Source organism: Amblyomma maculatum, chromosome 7 (assembly GCF_055883805.1).
Source record: "Amblyomma maculatum isolate TAMU_Amacu chromosome 7, ASM5588380v1, whole genome shotgun sequence".
NCBI classification, from domain to species: Eukaryota; Metazoa; Arthropoda; class Arachnida; order Ixodida; family Ixodidae; genus Amblyomma; species Amblyomma maculatum.
The window spans coordinates 12762164-12785710 of record NC_139350.1 but is presented as its reverse complement, the minus strand read 5'-3'; the positions used below and the strand labels follow the sequence as shown (position 1 = coordinate 12785710).

The following is a 23547-nucleotide window of genomic DNA, read 5'->3' as shown; positions in this document are numbered from 1 at the left end:
TTCAACGGCTCCAGGCCGTTCGCCGCAGCGAGGCCGCGGAGAATCAGCGGAAAACCCTTCGAGACCCAGTCGACGGTAGGGACAGCGCCGATAGACATGACCCGGTTCGCCGCAGTGAAAGCATAACCGCCGTCGGTCGGGGGTACGCCACTCGTCTGCTTTCCGTGTAGGCGGTCGGGAATCTGTGAAGTACTGGATCACGGGGGCTGCTGTTTTCGGCACAGCTACGTTCGCAGGAATCAGGGACGGCGACGAGGGCGGAGAGTATTGCAGCACCTGGGAGTATGTGGGCATTGTTCGTGAAAGTCCAGCGCGTGAGCAATTGGATTTCCTCACACAGAGTTCACGTGCACTTCACCGTTCACATCCCACATAGCACCGGGTACGCGGGAACATTCACACGTCGCCAAAAGGCCATGGCTCAAGTGCTTGCTCTACGCCCCAAGTAGCATTGGGGACCCGGGATAACGCGTCGGCGTTCCCATCGCTTGACCCTTTTTTATTGGTCACCGCCACATTGTAACGCTGTAGGGTCAGCGCCCATCGCGCCAGTTTTGACCCATGAGGCGCCTCTTTGCTCAGGTGTTTCAGCCGCTCGTTTAGCTTTGGCCTTTTCATTCTTTCTCCGCAACTGCTCAGCAACTATCGAAAGTAAACCTTGTTTCACTGTCTTCGATCACTTGGCTACTTTCAGTTGATAATTCCTTGCGGAATCATCCACTATAGAGAAAGTGCTTCAGCAGCGAGCTTCGGCACGGAATCGTAACGTCCTCGCCGCCTCCGTCTCTGCTCAGTTCCCATCGCAAAGCATGGACACATCGGCGCCTCGGGACCTCATACGTTCGATTGTGCGCGATGAACTCCCATTGATGTATGGCACATATCAACCAGCTCCTGTCTCTATTGCGAGCGTTGTCCGCGACGAGGTGCAGCAAGCGCTCCGGCCTCCATTTCCAAGTGGTGAACCTCGCCCTGCTCCTCCTCTTACTCCACCTGAGTGTCACCGCCCCACATACTAGCGAGTATTGCAACACCGTTGACAAACACTTGTATTACGTTAGCGGGGTTAAGAAAGAGGACTTGAAGAGATCGAACCTGGCGCAGTTCTTGCCCCGGGAACTGCGACTGTCAGTTTCCCTCAACAGCTCTTTAGTGAATGTTTCAGCAAGGAATTCTGCGACAGTTTTCGGTGGGCTGCGCACCAGGCCAACGAAAAGCTGCTCTTTGACGCCACGCATAAGGTAGTGCAGCTTTTTGTCCTCGGACTTCGTAGGATCCGCACGCTTAAACAGGCGCGTCATGTCTTCGATATACGCCGCGACGGTTTCATTAGGCATTTGGACCCGAGATTGGAGAGCGCATTCGGCCCGTACGCGGCGATCTGAGCTACCGTAAGTTTCCGCAAGATGACGTTTGAACTCACTCTAAGAAGACAGCTGTTCTTCATGGTTCTCGAACCACGTTCTAGCGCCATCCTCAAGGCTGCAGGTATACATTTCGAAGACGTGCGGCGTCATCCCGGAGGTTGAATATAGCTACTCTTTCGTAGTGCTGCAACCAGTCGTCAACGTCTTCGTAGGTGTCCCCGTGAAAGGTCTTTGGGATGCGGGTGTTCTGAAACGTCACGAAGGTGGGGGTCGCGCCAGGCATTGCGACGACGTCGTGGCTGCCGGTAGTCATGCCCGAGGGGGAAAACTCAGGTGGTAGGCCTCGTTGCCTGCGGCTAGTGCGGTGAAGAGGTGTCTCCTCGAATATAAGACAAGCATTCGTGCTTAGCGTAGGGGTACGGAAAATCAGACCTCACCTCCACCAGATTTGGCACGGTGTTGGCGACTGGGGCTAGGTTAACAGAGCCGGTACGAGTGGAATTGCACGGTCCGAGTTTTAGGTACGTACTGCGAGTACAGAGCCGATTCACTTCAGAGTCGTTTTAAATCCGAACGCCCCCTGGCAATATATGTCTGTCAATGGTAGATAGTGCCCTATTGCAAAAACCAGTGCCACTGGGTCCCAGCGCCCCAGCGCCATACCTGATTATGGTCCCAGTATGACACTGGAAACTGGGCGCACTGGGACGCGGCATACTGGGACGCTCCGCTCTGGCGGCACTGTTCGCCCGGAGAAAAAAAGGCGTGGGAAAAAAATTAAAAAGTAAAAAGCAACGAAACAACTGAAGTACATAAAAAAACAAAAAAAGGAAAAAAAGTTGACTGAACCAAGCGCACCTCGAACTCAGTCCCTAGTCACATATCATTCACTAGCTCACCACGCTAACCACTCCTTTTTTTTCTTTATTTACTGCTTAAATCTTTCCAAACTTTTCTCCTTGAGATTCATTACTGGCAATTTACATCTCATATAAAGGTGACACTACTTGTTCCCAAAACTTTCATCTTTCAGACGCTTCTCGTTAAGCTTCCAGTTTCTCCATACAAATTTGTTTCGTTTTCCATTTCTTTTTCCAATCCCAAAGACAACAAGACAGTGGTGACTAAACGCTCCTGGTTGTACGCGGTATTCACAGCAGTATGGTATTAGTTCGGCAGATACGTATGCCCTATCCAAACGTGCGTGGATTTATTCACTGGAATTGAGTGAAAAGCGCTCCAGTAGCACTTCCGATGCAATCGCCCACATCATCAAGATGGCATTGCTCAATTATGTCACTCAGACGGGCAGTACTCGCATCTCGGAAAGGCGTAGTACTAGTCTTGTCTTGGGCAGTGCATACGCAATTGAAATCACCAATTAAAACGACCATACGTTCTGTGTCACAGTAATAGCCGATATTCTCAAAACGTTTTCGCCTCTCATCTGAATTAGTGTGCGCGTAAATACAGATAATGGGCCACTTCAAACTAGCTAATGTGATGTCACAGATAATCCAACGACCGCTATCAGTGGTCACAATGCTTTCCACAACCTCACCCAACGATTGGCGAATCAAAAGCATACAACCTGCCAAAGTCCCTACCGCATGACACACGCTAACATCATATCGACTGCTGAAAGGGCGCACCATACTGTCGGTCTGGTCTTGAATCTCAATTTTGGTCTCTTGCACCGCTACAATATCTAGTTCCTGCTCTGTAACTAGTCGCAACAGTTGGTTTTGCCTCCTTCTGGAGGACAGACCCCTGATACTGAGCGTGGCTACTAGAATGCTCCTTTCAAACGACTCCATCGCTTAGCAAGACCAGGACGCCAGTATGGCGCTTGCCTTTGCGCGCACAGCGCCGCGCCATGTAGTGGCGTCACGCCATTGTTTAGTGTTCCGGGTTGTCGCTGCGAGGAAGCGACGACGATCGTGTCCCTCTCGTGACGCGCTGCTTCTTCACATCGGCGACGCACCACTGACGTTCTAGACGCCGCAGTCGCTGCTCCTGGCTCTCTCTAGTCACCTAATGATTCCGCCGTTTAGCCGTCGCCAAATCAAAGTCCATAGCTGTCATACTGTCTTTTCCAGTAGAGTCCAGGGTAACTTGAGGCAAACCGGTAGTACTGCTCGTGGTATCCGACTCTGGTGGACTAAGCTTTGATGCATGTGAGTATGGTCAGCGCATCCCTCTCCATTTCTCTGCACTGCGTCCGTTTGTTTATCAACCGCTGCGTTCGAGGCTGCCTTCGCTTCATCCTCATCCATGTGCAGCTCGCTGTTATCGCCGAACGCTCCTCTTCCAGCAGCTCGGGCATACGATCTCGTGCATTCCGCCTCTTTGTGCCCAAAGCGTGGCACTCATAGCATTTGGGTACACTGCAGTCACGCCGGATGTGGCCAGTCTTGTGGCAGCGCAGGCATATCGGCGCCCGCCCTGGGACGACGACTAAAACGGTGGCATTCCCGATACGCATCTGATGTGGTATGCGATCCAGGCTGTCACCTTCACGAAGTATCAGCCGCACAACTCGGGTAGTCGAACCAGCGTTTTGAAAACCGCCGGTCTTCCATTTGTCGCCAGATACTTCTTTCACTTCGCCGTATACGGCAAACACGCGTTTCAACGTATCGTTGCTGACGTTGAACGCGCACCAGTGCACTTCTTACTTCTTGCCTTTCGGGGTCAAAAAGCACGCACGTTTTTCCTTTAAGAAGGCTGTGCCCTAAGCCAAGTAACTTTTTCTTTGCCTCTTAGGTTCGAAAGTTGACTAACCAGACAAGAGACATCTGGTATGCGCCGATACCCCCTACCTGTTCGATGACACCGGCCTCTTTCATCGGTTGGAAGAAATCTTCTATCCTGTAAGGCCTTCCATTGATGTCGCAGTGTAGAACAAGCATAGTTTTAAGTCCTTCCCCGGTAGGCAGCGGTGGCAGTACAATCCTGTAGTCTTGAATTCCTTCCAAAAACGGCGTTCACGGCCATCATTGGCCGTTACCACAGCTCGCGAGGAGCCAACCATCCTGCGTCTGCATCCTACGGCGTCCAGAAGCAGAATGAGCACGCTAACCACTCGGCCACGCCGAGAACTGGGACTCTTTGAAACATTTCAGCATTTTATGTGATGACCCGCATTTATAAGGTTGGGAATTCATGTATCGCAGTCTACAGGCCATTGCTACCGCTCTAACTTTTACAACTTCTTGATCATTGGAGCTTGATGCCTGCTCTCACGACTTGCAGCTAATGTTCTGGGCGCCTATGCGCGCTATTTTGTGCACTGGAATCATTTTAACATGTGGAGTTTAACATCGCTGGCATATTTACCAACGCCGGCTCATCGGTGGTGCTCTGCTACCGTGGGCGTAATTTTCGCTGAACACGGAGCTTTAGTACAAACCTTCAAGAAAAAAAGTGCGACCAAGGTTCAATACCGGCAAGCGCAGCAGCGATGACCCTATATTGCGTGTAACTAAACCTTATTTGTATGTAAACATTTCGGGAAGCGATGCGATGACCGAGGGCTCGGCTGCTTCATACGCAGAGTAAGAAGGAGGCGCAAAAGCTTGAGAAACACACCAAATATTATGCATTACAAGTGCTGTATGTTGTTGTTGTTTCTCTCATGGGCCCATCGCTCGGTAAATTACTCTCTTCCTGGTTTTAGTTTTTCTTTCTGCTGTTTATACTGGGCCGTGGTGCAGGCTACGCTCGCCTGCGATTGAGCCCGCATTGAACATTTTGGCAGTAATCATTGCGTTAGAGTGCCCTTAAGATCACCTGTGAAGTTGGTTATGCATGGTAGCCCACATTATTCAATTCCACCTTTAGCTGTGCGTTAATCGTCAGTCTGTCGTGACATATCAGAGGCGCGGCGGTCGTGGTCTCTCTCGAAACGCTCGAAACGACCTATTGTATCATGGAAACTCTAGAAAAAAGATACTACCTTTGTTTTCTTAGAAATGCGCAACGACTTCGTAGCAAAAAGCGCTTGCTTGAACCATATTTTTCATATGCGCCCCGATGTAGCTCAGTTGGAAGAGCACCGGACGCGATATTCGGAGGTCGTGGGTTCGGAAGTCGAACAACTTCTTTAACGCTTTCCCGATCTGTGCAGAAAGCTGCAATGTCGTCTGCGTGATCCAGCACTTTTACCCTCGTAGACTGGAGAGTGAACCCGTAGACACGTTCATCGTAGTATCAATTATAACAGAAACGGCTCAGGATAAATAGCAAAAAGGAGAGGTGAGAGCGGACAACATTGCCGTACTAAAGAATAGACCGGCACACTTTCTGATAACTGCATATTAACAATGATACTTGGGACACAGTTTTCATAGGCCATCCGCACACCTTGTGATATCACCGAAACAACATTTACGTTATTATGAAAAGAATTTCGCGCGACACTATCGAAAGCCTTCGCAAGATCAAGCTCCATCGTACAAACTCGTTCTGCAAAGACGTCACTGAATTAAGAACAGTTCTTGCAATTGGCACATTTATTCCGATAGCGCGGCCTTTAATAGTGCACGCTTTTTGTGGCCTTAAAAGACCTTTTATAACATTTTGCACTCTTCTGGCAAGTATGAACATCTGCGAGGATCGTGAAACGCTCTTCATAATTTCCCTCGACTACCGTGAGGATGATAGCGGGATTCGCGAGAGGCAGATACTACGCCTTTCCTTTCCTCCAAACAAATTACAGATCGTCGGTGAACTTTGATGCGTTCAATGAAATGCTGATTGTATTCTACAAATAGCCATGCAGCTGTTGCTTTCTAAACCTAACTAGTTTAACCGGAACTAAAGCACTGCCAATTTTATTTGCTGCTTCCCGCAGATTTGCGCGTTAGATGCGTTAAAACAATCGGAACGCCGAACCCGGCTTTTCTGCGACACGGTGGCCTTACGACGTGTTGCGTAAGAAGGCGGATGTTTATGAGACAACGCCGCAGCAAACGCCGCGATTGTCTGATGTCGGCACTAACGAATTAATACAGCGGTTACCAATAATATAATTCAACTGGTGCTCGCGTCCTCACTCATGGGACTTTCCTTCCACGCCTGCCTGAGAGTAAGCTTCCCTGTCATTCTTTCTTTTAATCCGCGTACATTGTTGAACCTTCATAGTGCGGACACTATTTCTGAGACTCGCTGAGGAGTGTCATACAAGCATTTTGGGACAATTTAAGACCTCGCATATGTGTATGGCGCCAACAGGACACCTCAGCGAAGGCTAATCTCTTCAACTCAATGTCAAGTGAGAAACTATTCTTCTCTCTCGCACACTCGAAGCTGAACGCGGCGAAAATGAAAGTTCTTGGGCTTTTGGAATGCATAAAAGGCGCTCGAATACACGATATGCCTTCATGTCTCATGGAAATAGGAAATCAATCAACTTTTACTCACTGCTTGCTTCAACCCTCCTTTTGAGTGGCCAGCTGTCATGACAGCCGTGTTTGGATATGCAGGTAAAGCGCGAAAGGCTGCAATGCGCAATGCTAATTCAGGGTACGTTCTACCGTACGTGGCTTGAGGTTAATCCGCATCACTCCTGTTTTGACATGCATCTTTCTCGACCACTTTCTACGAGTCATTGGTCAGGTGTTCACCGCGAAATGTGACATTTACAAAGCCTTTCCTTTCCACAAGCGATTTTTTTTTTGTTATCACTATGCCACGGAGCTAGCTACTGACTGTGAAAGACAGCCTTCGAAACAGGCAGGTATTCTAGTATTAACTTGTAAGACCTCTCTCCTGCTCCAGTCTCTCACTTTTCCCTACTGAAAATCATGCGAACAGCAAGATGCTGCCTTCCTGCTCTAAGGGATTTCTACACCGGGCGTCAACCCCTTCTTTCCACGTCACGGACACAGAGCCAAGGCCAAAAGCCGAGAAAGGATTGGGTAAACCCCGACATCGCGGAAGGTTGAAGGAGGGAGTAGAGGACGGACATTACCAGGGATTTAGCTGAATGTTAAGACAGCACTGCTAATACCAAATACTCCTACAGACAATGACCCCAAATTCATCAGATGATTCAGTTCTTTACGATGTTTAATTACGTCCGAAAGCAGAAAAATCATGGTGACCGATGGACCCCCTCTCGTGAAGGTTTTAATAAGGGTAGTCTGTGCAAAGGGCCGTAATTGGGCAGTACTTTGCGAGGTCAGGATGCCATATGAGAACAGTATACAGTAACGATCAATTTTCTGCCAGCCGAAGAAAATATAAGAGTAAACTCCTTGTCTATTCTAAATTTATTTATTTTTTTCATTACAGCGAATGAATTGGTGCCTAAAACAAAAATTTTCACAACACCAGATTTTATTTACGCCACGTGTTCTGAAAATGTTTGTTTGGGAGCATTCATTCGCTGTTGGGAAGACAAAAAGGAAAGGGCACTAATAAGCCAACCTGCCAGACGTGGCACACTGGTTACGCTGCGGCAGAGTGGTCTTAGGTTCCAAATTCCGGATTGTAATGGCATGTGATGCAAACACCACTCTATTTGTAAAGTTTTTGCTGACGGATCATAACAACGCCCATGTTTTGAGTGTTATGCATTGCGCTTTCAAGTGGCATCCATGGGAAGTATAAGCGCTTCGTCCGAATTACCCGTAATGAGAAAGAGTCGGCGAACTACGGAGGATTCCATAGTAGTGTAGGCCACGCAGAATTCTTCAGCATGCGCTTACTTCGTATTTTCTGCAGGAGTAGCATGGTTCGAACTCGACCGCCAGCGGCTGCGTTTTGATGCAGGCGAAATTAAGAGACGTCCGTGTGCACTGCGATATCAATGCCTGTCAAAGATCACCAGGTTGTCGAAAATTTTCGAAAGCCCTCCACCACGGCTCCTGTTCCTTCCTACTTTCTCTCTCACCTTCCTCCTTTCTCTTAGGGCACGAAACAAATGTTCAGAGAAAAAGTGACTGATACTGCGCCTTACCTTTTCTCTTAAACAACTAACTTATTAATTTATCATTTTGGTGTAATATACCAGTGTCTTCTACTATTTATCCCTATCGACTGCGGCTGCTAGGGCCAAGGTTGGGGTACGCCTCCACGGCATCAGTAGCTGAGCTCAAAACCAGAGTGGGTACCACAGTCGACGGCAACGGCGCTGTAGCAGGAGATAGTGTGTGAGCTGATTTCTTCTGTCCTCGAGTGTGGACGTAGTTTATGCGTTCAATCATTCCCTGCAACAGTTTGGTGTCGGCGTTGCGTGTGAATCTAAATCCACAGCCTTAAACTTCGCAGTGGCCGCCAGCTTAGGCTGTTGACTATCACATATCTATCGACAGCGGCCAAGCTAGAGCCGACTCTCGTCATCGCACATCCTCGCGTACCGAGCATCTTTTGCGCACCTGATGACGTCGACGACTGGCCCACCACACATGAGCACGTAAGCAAGCATATCCGATCGGACGCTATCGTCATGCTTACTAACGCGATTTTCTACCCGGTGGGGACACCACGAGTCTGGATGAAACGCGTGAAGAGTTCACATCCTGCGCCGTCTGTAAACGAAGGCTTATAAAGTCGCGAAAGCGCAGCTCGTCGTTGCGCTCCTTACGTTGCCATGGAAACGGCAGGAACGCTAGACAAAGAGAACGAATCGCGCGGAACCTCGCAAAGAGATCTGGCGCACGCGAGGTTATGACCATGTGCCAAGGAAGGCTTTTGCCCTAAACACCTCGAGAAAGTTGGTGCGCGTCGCCTCCGCTTCCGGCACTTCGGCTTACGGCACAATGTCACGTGGCTATGAGAAGAACTCCGCGGGATAGGATGACGCCTTACCGCCAATCCCACAGTTCAGTGAGAATTGCAAAGAAAGCACGCCAAGGAACGCCACGCGACAGGAGCGACGGTGTACCGTCCAGTCTCCCACTAGCAGGAGGAAGTGTGACGCATTGTGCGCCTTTGCTTTCCTGTAAACCAATTATAATTATATATATATATAGCACTGCAACGAACGCGTGCCAACAAAAAAAATTCCACTATGCGGCACGAGCCCCGGATTTACTAGCAAATGCTGGTAAGGGGCGCGTGTATACAGTGTGCCGCATCAGATCTCAGAGTTTCGCTTTTCTGCAGTGCATTTTCTGCAGCGCTCTCGGACATTTTTGCTTGTAGCGTGCACTACCATAAAAATGGCAGCCATATATTTTGTTCTGTTTGTTTTTTGACGAGCAAAATGAAATAGTCGCCGGGAGAGCCTTCATCAATTTCTTCGTCGCGCAAGATGCCCCGAGATGTATCTCGAATGATTGCAGCTACTTGCATCTATGGGCTGAAACGTGGAGGCTAACCAAGAAAGTTCTACTTAAGTTGAGGACAACCCAGAGGGCTATGGAACGAAAAATGGTAGGGGTAACATGAAGAGATAGAAAGCGTGCAGAGTGGGTCAGAGAAATAACTCAAGTTACCGACATTCTAGTAGAAATTAAGAAGAAATGGACATGGGCAGGACATGTAGTGCGAAGAGAGGATAACCGATGGTCGCTGAGGGTAACAAACTGGATTCCAAGGGAAGGAAAGCTTAGCAGGGAGCGGCAGAAAGTTAGGTGGGCGGATGAGATTAAGAAGTTCGCAGGGGTCAAGTGGATGCAGCTAGCACAGAACCGGGTTAAGTGGAGAAATATGGGAGAGGCCTTCGCCCTGCAGTGGGTATAATCAGGCTGATGATGATGATGATGATGACTTGCATCTGTTTCCACACTGTTCCAGGTTTTTCCAGGCTTCCAGTTCCTGGCTTTACTGTACCTTCTTTTTTGTAGCGATTTGTAATGCGATGCATCTTATAAAATGTGTGTTCAAGCAATACTGTGTAGGTAAAAAGGTAAATAAAAGGTAAACGGGGCTCGATAAAGGCAAACAGTTACAACATTGCCCGAACCCTCTAAGAAACATTTAAAATAAGGACCGCTATGATCCCGTTCTTGAGAGTTCCTTGGACTGCCAGAAGATCAAATCAGTCGATATTGTCGACCATTAACCCTGACTGCTCATTAGAGGGTCAAATTCTAAAATAAAGCTCAGCTACTTTTGTCATCTGATGAGAAGAGATGAGTCGCTGGAGAAAGATTTGATGTTGGGAAAGGTTGAGGGTCACCAGAGAAGGGATAGGCAGCGAACGCGATGGTTAGATTACATCCTTGAGGCGCTGCAGATGAAGTTATGTGATGTTAGGAAGATAGAGACCGGAAAGAGTGGCGTGATGTGGTCCATAGAGTCACGAAGTGTCGGACACGACTTAACGACTGAACTGAGCTGATGATCGCGTTATCCCTACCTCCATAAGATAATTCAGTCTTGCTTAGCTTCTTAGAGAAGCTTGGCGGTATTTCCCGCGAAAATTTGCCCTCCTCAATTTTATTTCGTTTGTCTGTATGGCATGCTTAGAAATGTAATATTAAAGCCCTTGCGCTAAACACTGATGATTTAGCTCAATATTTGAATAGTCAAAATTAAAGCTAATTTGAAAGCATTGCTACAGAAGCCGAAACTTAGCTAAAGTAGGCGCCTAAAACCTCGGGCGTTCAAACTAGTGGTCTCAGTAGCCGCTGGGGGCACCTGTGACAGTGGAGTAACTCAGCCGCAGGAACTTATGGGAGTGTCCACTTTTTACTTAGGGATGGTTCGCTATGAAAAAAAAAACGAGAAGAGCGCGTTACATGCCGAGATAAAAAAAAAGAAGAAAAAATAATTAGATAAGTTCGCGGCTAAAATGGGTTGTAATCAGGCACAAAGACATTCTCAAATAGTTCCTCCAATTTACTCCCGTTCAAGTTCAGTTCTTTCTTTCCACTTGGAAAGACGTGTTACTAATATATGAGGCTTCATTGCTAGCCTTCATGGCTTTTTCGCTTGCGGCGCACTTAGTGCCAGAACCTTAAAATAAGCAGGTGGTAAAAATATTTGGAGCACATCTTTGCTCTCATTTTTTGGTGACATCCCTTTATGAATAACATTACTGCGTCCTAAATAAATTCTCTAACGACATAGTTGACACATAGTTGACGTGCACGCCAAGAAAAAATATTGACTACGCCTTTTCTTTAAAGCCGATATGCATATCTCCTTTTTATTTTGTTTCTTTTTCCTTTTCAGGTAGCTGATAAGAAAAAAAAAACAAAAGCCGGCGGTCTAATTGACATTCCCGGCTTCTCCGACCTTTGGCAGGAAGCACCTTGAATAAACAGTATAAAGAATAGCCATGGCCGACTTCGATGCAAGCGCGCGAACGCCTCTGCGCCCCCCATTTTTCTTTTTTGTTTTGCAGATCGGCCTGCAAGGCCTAACCTTGGTTTCGCGGCGAAACCAAAAGGCGTCAAAACAGCGCCCCTCCCCATCCGCCCCCCCCCCCCGTCCGACGCACGCGCCTTCTTCTGCGTATCATCCTCTCTTCATAATAGCAAGAGCGCCCTTACCCTTTTCACCCGCTTCCCCTCACGTGTTCAGCTTTCCTTTTCCCGGGTAACTTCCGAAGCAAAATTTCTGGCCACAAACATAATTTTATAAAACAACACCATTTTATTTTGCAATTGTTGATTTAAAAGACTGTTTGTAGTAGAACCTTTATTACAACGCGCAAGATCAAGTAAAAAAAGAATTTTATTTTCTGTTATTAAAACGAATGTGTATGACACATGCCAGTAACATCGTTTATGCGGCCGTTGCAGAAGACACGGCGTCGAAAACAAGTGATATGGACTTCAGTTGCATTCGGAACTAGAAGCGGGACGGTTTGTTGATCAGGGAGCACTTTTGGGTGCCTGCTCTGATTTATATTTCGTAATGGTGGGGGAGGATTGAGCAATCCAAAATTAGAGATGTCTGTCTCTGACAGAGGCTAACCTTCATTAAGCGGAGGAAACGCGGCTTTTTTCCGTTTGCGCAATGTTCAAGTCGCGTTCATCGCGAATGCTCATAGAAGAAGGGCACGCTGCCCTATCCATTTAGCGCTTTTTATCCTGAGGCATGAAGAGAAAGCAATGTGAATTTTCGGCTGGCTCGCTGCCAGTACATCTCGACCGTTTCGCTCGCGTCCGGAGCGTCGTTTGAATGGTTGGAGCGGTCGTGAACTTCTCCAGCCGGCGTGTGGTGCGCACAATGTGCGTCTCCGTTCAGTATGACGTGCTGCTTCACGTGCTCTTTATGTCATGTCAGCGTAGCTACGGCACTGTTTGGTTTTGTGCTCGTGGCGCCGCCCCTGTTCCATGCAGCGAAGCAAGCGTGCAAAGCGCGCGCCCGGCATTCCGAGATTGACGTCACATCCGCCTGTTCCCAGTTTGGGCGCTCCACCGCCCCGCCCCCGCAGCACCCGGCAGCGAAGAGGGCGTGAACTTAGGTTCTTTCTAACAAGTGATTTCTGTTTTTCTTATCGACACAATTCAGAAACAATTGACACACGTTTTAAAAAACCCTTCTTTCCAACCACGGAATTTAATGCGATTTAAAGTTGCTTCAGTTTTCGTTTAAGACAGAATTTGTGATCTCTGGGTCACACGTATCATAACAAAAACCTTTTATCTGGCGCGGCTCGAACAAGGTAGCGCGTATTTCAAATCATTTTGTGAAGGCTGATTACCTCACTGTATATGCACGAGGCTTGCGCCTTAGCCGGATCGCAAGCAACGGGTTTTCTTGACGCGTTGCATCTCATTTATGAAACATTATTTTGTTTTCAAATGAGCTCTAACCTGTTTGTGGCCTGTATATTAGAGGATATCTAGTACTGTTTGTGCAGTACAGAACAGGCTCTCGGTAATAATCACGTTACCTATTGGAATCTTATTGTTGCGAACAGTCGCCTTCTCTGCGGTGGCTTTATCTTTTAAGGTGAAAGCCTTACTTGAGTATGGTCGCGATTTCGATTCAGATGAAAATCAACGCAAAACATGGACGCAAAACCTGGGGCCTATTTTTGACAATTCGCCATTTTGTTTATATTGGAACTTAAGCGTGATGTGTGCAGTAGGGCGGTAGCAGGTTACGTAAGCACACAAGTGCGTTAAGCATTCTGAAGAAAAAAAGAAGAGCACTGCAGAATCTACATTGGAGTAATGCGAAAGCATAGATGCTGCTGTTGGTTGCTTCTGGTTGCTTCTGGTTGTTTCTAGTAGCTTAATTGACTTCTTGCTTGCCCATTTTACTCTTTGGTACTTTCAAAATGCTGGCCAATCCTTTCTTCTGCCGTTTTTCTGCTCTATTTCCGGTTGCATGACGTCACATCCTCCACCTCACAATAATTCTCTTTTTATTCACCCCTTTTAGTCTTTGGTACTTTCAAATTGGGCGCCAATCCCTTCCTATGCCCTTTTCACTTCCGGGTGCGTGACGTCACAACCTTGACGTCATATCAACTAACGCCACTCGTTTCTCACTTTCCGCTTCCACTTCCACCTTCCTCCTTTCCCTTACAGCGCGGTACAGGTGTCCAGAGAACAAGTGTAACAGATACTGCGCCTTTCCATTCCTGTGAACCAGATATCCTAAATAATTACCTGTTTAACTAATTAGCCTAATTTTTTTCTGCAGCAACATTACGTCAGCCTCTATCGTTTGACCGCACTCATTAACCTCTGCTGCTTCTCAACTACCCCCAACTGCTGCGGACACGGTTTTGCGAACGCAGTCTGCGGACACGGTCTCCGGACAGGGCCTGCGGACAGAAATCTGTGAACATAGCGAAGTAACGCTTTAGCATTAATAATGACAACAAAAGCGCCCTCGTCTGCTCGTATATAATGGCGCCAAGTATGAAAAACGACGATGCTCCAGGAACCCAGCCGCTGCGGTGCATTCCACATTCCGCTGCGGTGACGTCTCGGGTTACAGTGAGGGCGAGTGAAATATGGCGTGGCGGCCTCAGTGTATGACATACTTACGGCCTGACAGTTGGCAGCAGTTATGCAGGGAGGTGCTTTGTGAATTTACAAGCCGCGAAGAGTGTTACAGCTGAAGTGCAAGAACGGGAACAGAATATTCGCAGCGGCTTGGCGCAAAATGGGAGCGGAAAGTAGAATCGCTCAAGCCACACGTATGATGAGGGCCAATGAGAACCGTCATCGCACGTTGTAAACAATTTGAGAGTACTTTCGCAAAAATATAGTAGTCCACATTTGCCAAAGTGATTAGCCTGTAACCATACACTGAGAGCAATTTTTCTTTATCAGTACTCTTTGGAATTAGGACTGTGTGATTTCAAGTAAAGGACTGAGGAAGGACCCCACATCTGCAGCAAGACAGTGCTCTGCAAAGGTTTCAAAGTTTTGTAAAACTCGCATGATATGCTATCAAGGCCAGTGGTTTTAGAGAGGGGTAATTGGTCAGTTGCATGTTTTATTTCTTCCAACATGAAAGGGCCATTGATAAGAGCACAGTCATTACCTGATAAAGGCGTTATAAGAGGTGTGAAGTTAGCTAGTAGGTCTGAATTAAACGTAGCAGAAACTCACTGAACAGTGTCGCGTAATAGCTCAGAAACACAGAGATGATTTCACACGTTTTCGTTACTAGGGTGCAATTGGACATCATTTCCGGTATCAACTTGGCAGTAGCATGAAGGTGCTCGTCAAGAAGACCTTGTCGCGCAGGAGTTTCACAGTGCTAAGCACAATTTGTGCGAGATCAAACTCGGGCACCCCTATATCTTTCAGTGTCCTGTTTTTGTTGGTCACACATTACCGTAGCAATTTTGTCTAAATATACTCCAGGTGCCTCACATTTTAATTTATAGAGGGTATACAAACTCTACTCTTATCCAATGCCCTCTCTTGAAATTTCCTGTAAAATGACCTAACAGACCCAATTTCAATAGCTATCGCTCGCACCTCCTGTTTAAACAGCTCCCAAGCAGCAAATATTGCCACCTGTCAAACACACTTGCAGTTGTGAGCCTATCCGAAAGGCAAACTGCTGGGTATTTACAAGCGAAGAATGTGGCTTCAAAAGCTCCCAATGGGGCCAAACGTTTGAACAGTAAGTTTTCCCGAGCCGAGCAACCACCATACGATGACCTGAAAAAGAAACCGGTACAGTTTCACACAACATATCACGGGAAACCAGCGAGAAAAACATAAATCCTCTCTAGGCGCGCGTGGGACTTCCCCTGGATATGCGTGAATAGTGTAGTTGCACAACATAAGGCCCCTGTATCAAAGAGTCCCGAGTCATCTATAACACGCGACAACACTTCACTTTTGTGTCTGTGTACACCAGGCCCAGCACAATCATTCTGGTAACATCACAATTGAAGTCTCCTATTAGCACAACATTCTTAACACAATCTAGAAGATTAGCCATGTATTCAAATATATCAACACGCTCAACTGCACTATTGGACGCATAAGTATTGATAAGTCTGCATGGCTCCCAGTGGAGCAAAACATCACAGCATATTTTCCCCTTCACAGTCGGAATAGTAAGATAACGCAGAATAAGGGAGAACCTTTCCCAAAAACAAGAAGCAACCCGCTGAAAAACCAACAGCATGCTTCACAATAACATTGTAATCAGACAAAAAGGGTCTTAGTGCCCCTTCTGTATCCCTCTCACTCTCAACCTTCGTTTCCTGGACGGCGACAAAATCAAGCCAACTGCTGCTGAAAAGTCGGCGAAGTTGCATATGCTTCTGATGAGACCTGTGGCCTCGCAGATTCATCGTTGCAAATACCAGCTCCTCAGGGGTCGCCATGGTGACCACACAAGTGCTAACTAGGCTTGCATTTGTCTCTCCGGAGACGGCGACGTAGCCTCCGGACCTCCACCATGACTACGGGAACGCGACCGTTGGCACATCCCTTTGTGTTTCGACGTGCGCCGGCGGCTGCGATGCTTCACGCTTTCCGCATCACCATCTTCACTTTAGTCAGATGGGCAATGTGCCCGGCGCTTATAGATGCCCTTCAACAGGAGGGACGGCCTCAGTTGCAGGTAGAGTGGCCTGGCCCGCAAGCTCTTCCTCAACATTGACATTAGTGGCTGGAGTAACCGGGGCGGCATCTTTGGCAGGATTAGATCAGGTGGCAGGCTCCCTATCATGTGCCGGATTCGGCGTCTCATATCCAGGCAGTGTCTCACGTTCGTCTACTTTCTCCTCGATCTCCTTGGGGGCACCCTGAGGAACAACCGATGTATTAGCTGTGGAAGCCGTGTTGCCAGTAGCGACTGAAAGGACAGCAGTCGCGCCGAGCACTTCTGTGGCGTCCATTATATGCTCTTGTAGAGCGTCGTCGGGTGGCCACACACGATGCATGCCGCAGCTTGTCGCTTAGGTAAGGACGCACTCTTCTGCGGTGTGACCGAAGCGTCGGCAGTCGTCACAACGTGGTTTACGGCAGTGCCTACGAATGTGGCCAACACGGCTGCATCGAGGCATAGCGATGGACTGCTTGGTATTAAAACGAGGCTGATGATGATGAACTCATCACCGGTTACTATCTACCACTAACTAGCAGTGATGGTCTCCGTGACAACCGCGCTAGCATGACGCTAGAATAGGAGAATTAAGATACGTTTATCACGTGCTGCGCGTGGCTATCACGATCATTGACATCTATATTGTGACTTGACTAACACGTACACTTTGAGCCGTTAAAGGCTTTCGCCTTAATAGCTATGCCGATTTCAGGCATAACGAGAATGGCTCGCCGATAAAATGGCTCGCCGAGCCTAGTAGGCCAATATGACGCTGGCAAACGCAGACCTCCGTGGATTTGAGTGGCGCAGCGAGCACTGCCGGACCCTTTGGGCGGAGCTTGGCGGCGAAGAGGTCACGTGCTGCTAAACATTCTATCGCATTGAGGCGCCGCTAGATCTAGAGCTTTCGCTACCTTTGAAAAATAGAGGAGCCTTATGCGCTAATGTACTGCAGCGCTGCACAAACACATTTTGAATTAACGAAGCTTTTACTCTCTCAATCTCGATATGAGCGGCCGACGGGCGAAGCACAGGACGCCCGAGCCACTATTAGCGATAAGCGATGTGCAGACCACTGACAGCAATCTTGGACGGAGATTTCATCGGGCTTTCCCACAGACGAAAAAAAAAAAACGAAGGAAAAGCAATCATGTCGCCTAATTCGAGGCAGGCTCTGTATTGTTGATCTGTGCCTAGATGCAGCCCGTAAAGTTAGCGGCAGCCCCTTACTTGCACACGGTCACTGCGTGCGTTTCGTTCGTCCGAACGTTAATAGCAGCGCTGCAATATTATAATACACGGGCGCAGTCAAGGTCAATGCAACTGGTTGCGCTACTTGGAAGAAAACACGTGCAGCTGCCTATTGCCAGGGGGATATCAACTCGATGATGATGATATGTGTGATCTAACTGTGGGGAAAATTAATAGAGCGAAAATAAGATTACTGCAAATGACTGAAAATTAATATAACATTCACGCGCAGAAATGAATGGAGCTTTTGTTTCTTTGCGTAAGAAAGACATGTCGAAGACAGAATGTAGAGTACCCAGCACCTCCACCAAGATGTTACGGGGATGTGTTTGATGTAACTGACGCTGTGATTGCCGGAACTCAGCGCTAAGACTTAAGGAGCCGGGCAGCATTCACTCTCGCCTAGTTAACATCCCTGCGTTTCCGACCTTCTCTCGCTCTCTCTCTCCAGCATCTTTCGCGTTCGAACCAGCCTTTCGCTTCCAAGCACTTGGAAATTTGACCGACTAAGCCCCAGCATGCGCTTCCACACACACAGACTCCTTTTCTCTATCTCCATCTGCTGAGTTCCACGCTCTACACAACTAAAGCAAACACAACATTTTAGAAACTCAAGCGCCCTTGCTAACCTGATGGTGACTATGCATAACGCGTTTGTTAAAAAAAGCTGTTCAGGACAGCCAGTTGCTCACGCTGTTTGATATTTTGAGACTCTGAGGGTTGTCCTCGGACATGGACCATGCCGGCTGCGCGGGCACCTCTTCGCAAAGGCGGGAGCTACTTCACAATTATATCGATTCCTTCTGTTGGCTACAAAGTCCTTAAACGGCTTAGTTTCTGCATTCAAATGCCACTGATAAGTTAACGTGAGAAGTCATCGACGCTTATGAGCAGCGATGCCACTTTCCGCTCCCATTTGGCGCCAATCCGCTGCGACTATTCCGTTTTTGTTCGTGCACTTCGGCTGTAACACCCTTCGCGCCTTTGACACTCACAAAGCATCTCCGTGCATAACAGCTGCCAATTGTGAGGCCGCAAGGTACGTCATACACTGAGGCCGCAACGCCATATTTCACTCGCCCTCACTGTAACCCGAGACGTCACCGCAGCGGAATGTGGAATGCACCGCAGCTTCTCGGTTCCTGGAGCATAGTCGTTTTTCATACTTGGCGCCAATATATACTAGCAGACGAGGGCGCTTTTGTTGTCATTAATAACGTGAAAGCGTTCCTTCGCTATGTTCACAGATTACTGTCCGCAGACCGTGTCCGCAGACTACGTCCGCAAAATCGTGTCCGCAGCAGTTGCGCGTAGGGTAATTGAGAAGTAATAGAGGTTAATGAGGGGTGTCAATCGATAGGCTACGTTGACGTGATGTTGCTACAGAAAAAATAATTAGGTCAATAAGTTAATTAGGTATATTTTAGAATAATTGGTTCACAGGAAAGGAAAGGCGCAGTATCTGTCACACTTGTTCTGTGGACATCTGAACCGTGCCGTAAGCGAAAGAAGGAAGGTGGGAGTGAAAGCGGAAAGAGAGAAACGGGTGCATAGTGGATATGACATCTAGGATGGGACGTCACGCAACCAGAAGTGAAAAGGGTATAGGAAGAAATTGGCGCCCAATTTGAATGTACCAAAGACAAAACGCGGTAAATAAGAAGTGACTTATTGTGAGGTAGAGGATGTGACGTCACGCAATTGCGAAAACAGCAGAAAAAGGTCATTTGAAAGGATTAGCCCGCAATTTGAAAGTACCAAAGACTAAAATGAGCAAACGAGAAGTCAATTAGGCTACTGGTTTTTGGCTTTTGGTTTCGCCGCGAAATAAAAGTTGCATGCCGATTTCAAAAAAAAAAAGAAAAAGGGGGGGGGGGGGGCGGAGGGGCCCTCGCATCGAAGTCAGCCATGGCTATTCTTCATGCTTTTTAATCAATGCGCTCGCTGCCAAAGGCCGGAGAAGCCGGAATGTCAATTAGACCATCGGCTTTCGTTTTTTTTTTCCGCCTAGTGAAAAGGAAAAAGAAACCTAATAAAAACAAAAAATGCACATCGCCTTTGAAGAAAAGGCGCAGTCAATATCTCATTTTTTAGCGTGCACGTCAACTGTGTCGTGACGCAATTTATTTAGGATGCAGTAATTTTATTCATAAAGGGATGTCACGAAAAAATGAGAGCAAAAATGTGCTCCGAATATTTTTACCACCTGCATAATTTAAGGTTCTGGAACTAAGTGCGCCGTCAACGAAAAAGCCATGATGGCTAGCAATGAAGCCTCATATATTGGTAACACGTGTTTCCAAGTGGAAAGAAGCAACTGAACTTGAACGGGAGTAAATTGGAGGAATCATATCGAAATGTTTCCGTGCCTGGTTACAACCCACTTTAACCGTCAACTTACCTTCATTATTTTTTATTATTTTTTTTTATCTCGGCATGTAACGCGCTCTTTTCGTTTTTTTCTAGAGTTCCATAAATAAATAAAGATTGAACACTCCCATAAGTCACTACGGCTGAGCTACTCCACGGTCACAGTTACCCCCAGCTGCTTCTGAGACCACTAATTTCAACGCCCGAGGTTTTAGGCGCCTAATTTAGCTATGTTTTGGCTTCTATAGCAAAGCTTTCAATTGAGATTTAATTTTATCATTTAAAATATTGAACTAAATCATCAATGTTTAGTGCAAGGGTTTTAATATTACATTTCTAAGCATGCCATACATACAAACGTAATAAAATCGAGGATCGCAATGTTTTTGTGGGAAATACTTTTAAGCTTCTCTAAGATGCTTATCTCTAAGGTAGCGATTACGCGATCATAGAGGTCCCTACTGTAAATTTTTCCTTAGATGGTTAGGGCAAAGTTGCAATTGTTGGCCTTTATAGAGCCGCGTTTCGCAGTAGCACACACATGAAGCAGTGGTTTCATACAAACTGCTCTCTTTCTTATTTACCTTTTTAACTGCACAGAAATATTTGATCACACATTTTATAAAAAGCATCGTATTAAAAATCGCTACAAATAAGAAGGTATAGTAAAGCCGGGAACTGGAAGCCTGCAACAACCTGGAAAAGTGTAGAAACAGATGCAAGTAGCTGCAGTCATTCGAGATACATATCGGGGCATCTTGCGCGACGAAGAAATTGATGAAGGCTCTCCCGGTGACTATGTCATTTTCCTCGTCAAAAAACAAACAGAACAAAATATTGTCACAGTGTTGGCGACTGGGGCTAGGTTAACAGAGTCGGTACAGATGGAATTGCACGGCCCGAGTTTCAGGTACGTCCTGCGAGTCCTAAGCCGATCCACTTCAACGTCGTTTTCACTCCGAGCGCCCCCTGGCATTCCTCCCACCTTAAGCGTAACGCACACAGTCACACGTGCACACGAGCGGACAAAAGCAACAAAAAAAAAGTTTCCAGATGCAATTTGTCAGTCACCGCGCAAAGTACGGCTTCAATCGCAAGACATGAACTGTCTCTGGACGAGGTAGCCGACGGCCTGTGTGCTCTGATCCATCCGGGAGTACCTGGTAATTGACGTTGCTGATGCGCTGCATGAGTTTATGTGGTCCGAAGTAGCGGCAAATTAGCTTGTCTGACAGGCCGTGGCGTCGAACAGGAGCCCACACCCATACCTGGTCCCCGGTGTGTTAGGAAGCTTGTCTGTGGCGGAGGTTGTACCGGCGTGAATCCCTGTCCTGTTGCTGGGTGATGTGGACGCGTGCTAGTTGGCGTGCTTGCTCAGCATTTTGCATTTTGGGCAAACTGCTCGGCGTCAGAACCAAGTTCGGTATCTGTTTGGCAAGGTAGCATTGTGTCCATCATTGTCTGAACCTCCCTGCCGTAAACGAGGAGAAACGGTGTGAAACGTGTAGTCTCTTGGACTGCCGTATTGTATGCGAATGTCACATATGGTACGATCGTATCCCAAGTGGCCAGAAGTTGGTTCATCGTGGCACGCGGAAAAGATTTCCTCTCTCAAAGCTGTGGGTACCACGAGGAGGTAGGTTCTCGACTCGGAGATACAGTTCTGCTTATAAAGCACACCACCTCTCAGGCAGAAAGTTGAGAGGCTCCGAGAAAAGCACTTAGGTATGGTGGCTGGCTGACTTTCTAAATAATCAATCAGTGCTCGTAATTCTCAATCGGCACGCTGCTGATGAGACATATCTGAAGCATCGACAGCTCCGAGGAAAGTGCCAGCGTCCTCTGTGTCTGGTGAAGCAAGCTCAACAGGCGCACAGGAGAGCGTGTCAGCATCTTCATGCTTATGTCCGGACTTATAGACAATAATGAGATCGAACTCCTGTAGGCGAAGGCTCCATTGCGCCAGGCTGCCGCATGGGTCACGCAGGTTGGCCAGCCAACACAAAGAATGGTGGTCAGTGACCACTTAAATGGGTGACCTTAAAGGTAGGGGCGAAATTTCGCAGCAGCCCAAATAATAGCAACAAAGTTCGGTATCTGTTTGGCAAGGTAGCATTGTTTCCAGCATTGTCTGAACCTCCCTGCCGTAAACGAGGAGAAACGGTGTGAAACGTGTAGTCTCTTGGACTGCCGTATTGTATGCGAATGTCATATATGGTATGATCGCACCCCAAGTCTTGTGCAGGGCGTCCCCGTACATCGCCAGCATATCCGCAATGGTCTTATTAAGCTTTTCCGTCATCCCATTGGTCTGCTGATGGTACGCAGTAGATTTCGATGCACTGTGCCGCTGAGACGAAAGACTTCGGCCGTCATTTGTGAAGTAAAGGCATTCCCCCTATCAGTTAGAATACAGGTAGGAGCACCGTGCCGCAGTATGATCTGGTGTACAAACAAATGGGCAACTTCAGACGCTGTACCACTAGGTAACGTTTTGGTCTCGGCATAGAGTCAGATAGTCTGTGGCGATGATCATCCAACGGTTGCCACCGGAGGACCGAAGGAAAGGACCGAGAAGGTCCATGCCGACTTGATCAAACGGTGCTCGTGGTGGTATTATGGGCATGAGGAGGCCTGCAGGCTTTGATTGCGGAACCTTCCGACGCTGACATTGCCGACAGCTCTTGACATAGCGCTTAACAACAGTGGCAATGTTGGGCAGCAGAATGTGTCATATTCTAGCAAGTGTGCGAGAATAGCCTAAGTGGCGAGAAGTTGGTTCATCGTGGCACGCGGAAAAGATTTCCTCTCTCAGAGCTGTGTGTACCACGAGTAGGTAGGTTCTCGACTCGGATATACAGTTGTGCTTATAAAGCACACCACCTCTCAGGCAGAAAGTTGAGAGGCTCCGAGAAAAGCACTTAGGTATGGTGGCTGGCTGAATTTCTAAATAATCAATCAGTGCTCGTAACTCTCCATCAGCACGCTGCTGATGAGACATATCTGAAGCATCAACACCTCCCAGGAAACTGCCAGCGTCATCCGCGTCTGGTGAAGCGAGCTCGACAGGCGCACGGGAGAGCGTGTCAGCATCTTCATGCTTATGTCCGGACTTATAGACAATAGTGAGATCGAACTTCTGTAGGCGAAGGCTTCATTGCGCCAGGCGGCCGCATGGGTCACGCAGGTTGGCCAGCCAACACAAAGAATGGTGGTCAGTGACCACTTTAAATATGCGACCCTAAAGGTAGGGGCGAAATTTCACAGCAGCCCAAATAATGGCCAGGCATTCCTTTTCAGTAGTTTATAAAGTACGGCTGGCATAGGCGATGACTCGTTCAACACCCTCTTGACGTGGCACGAGAACCGCCCCAAGGCCAATGTTACTGCCGTCGCGTGTATTTCTTTTTCCCCCTGCGCATCGAAATTGGCTAGAACAGGCGGCGATTGGAGACTTAGACGCAGATCGGCAAAAGTAGCTTCTTGCTCGTGAGTCCAAAAAAAAGGGGTATCTTCCCGGGTGAGCCGAGTCAGCGGTTCAGCGAGATCAGCGAAGTTATCGATAAAACACCGGGAGTAACTGCACAAGCCGAGAAATCGGCGAACAGCTTTCTTGTCA

At 47.7% G+C, this 23547-nt stretch overlaps 1 pseudogene; it reads right to left on the bottom strand.

Annotated features, from left to right (window-relative positions):
• Window positions 1-3266: 3266 nt before the first annotated feature.
• LOC146182719 (uncharacterized) lies at window positions 3267-4401 on the bottom strand (annotated as a pseudogene).
• Between the last annotated feature and the right edge of the window lie 19146 nt (window positions 4402-23547).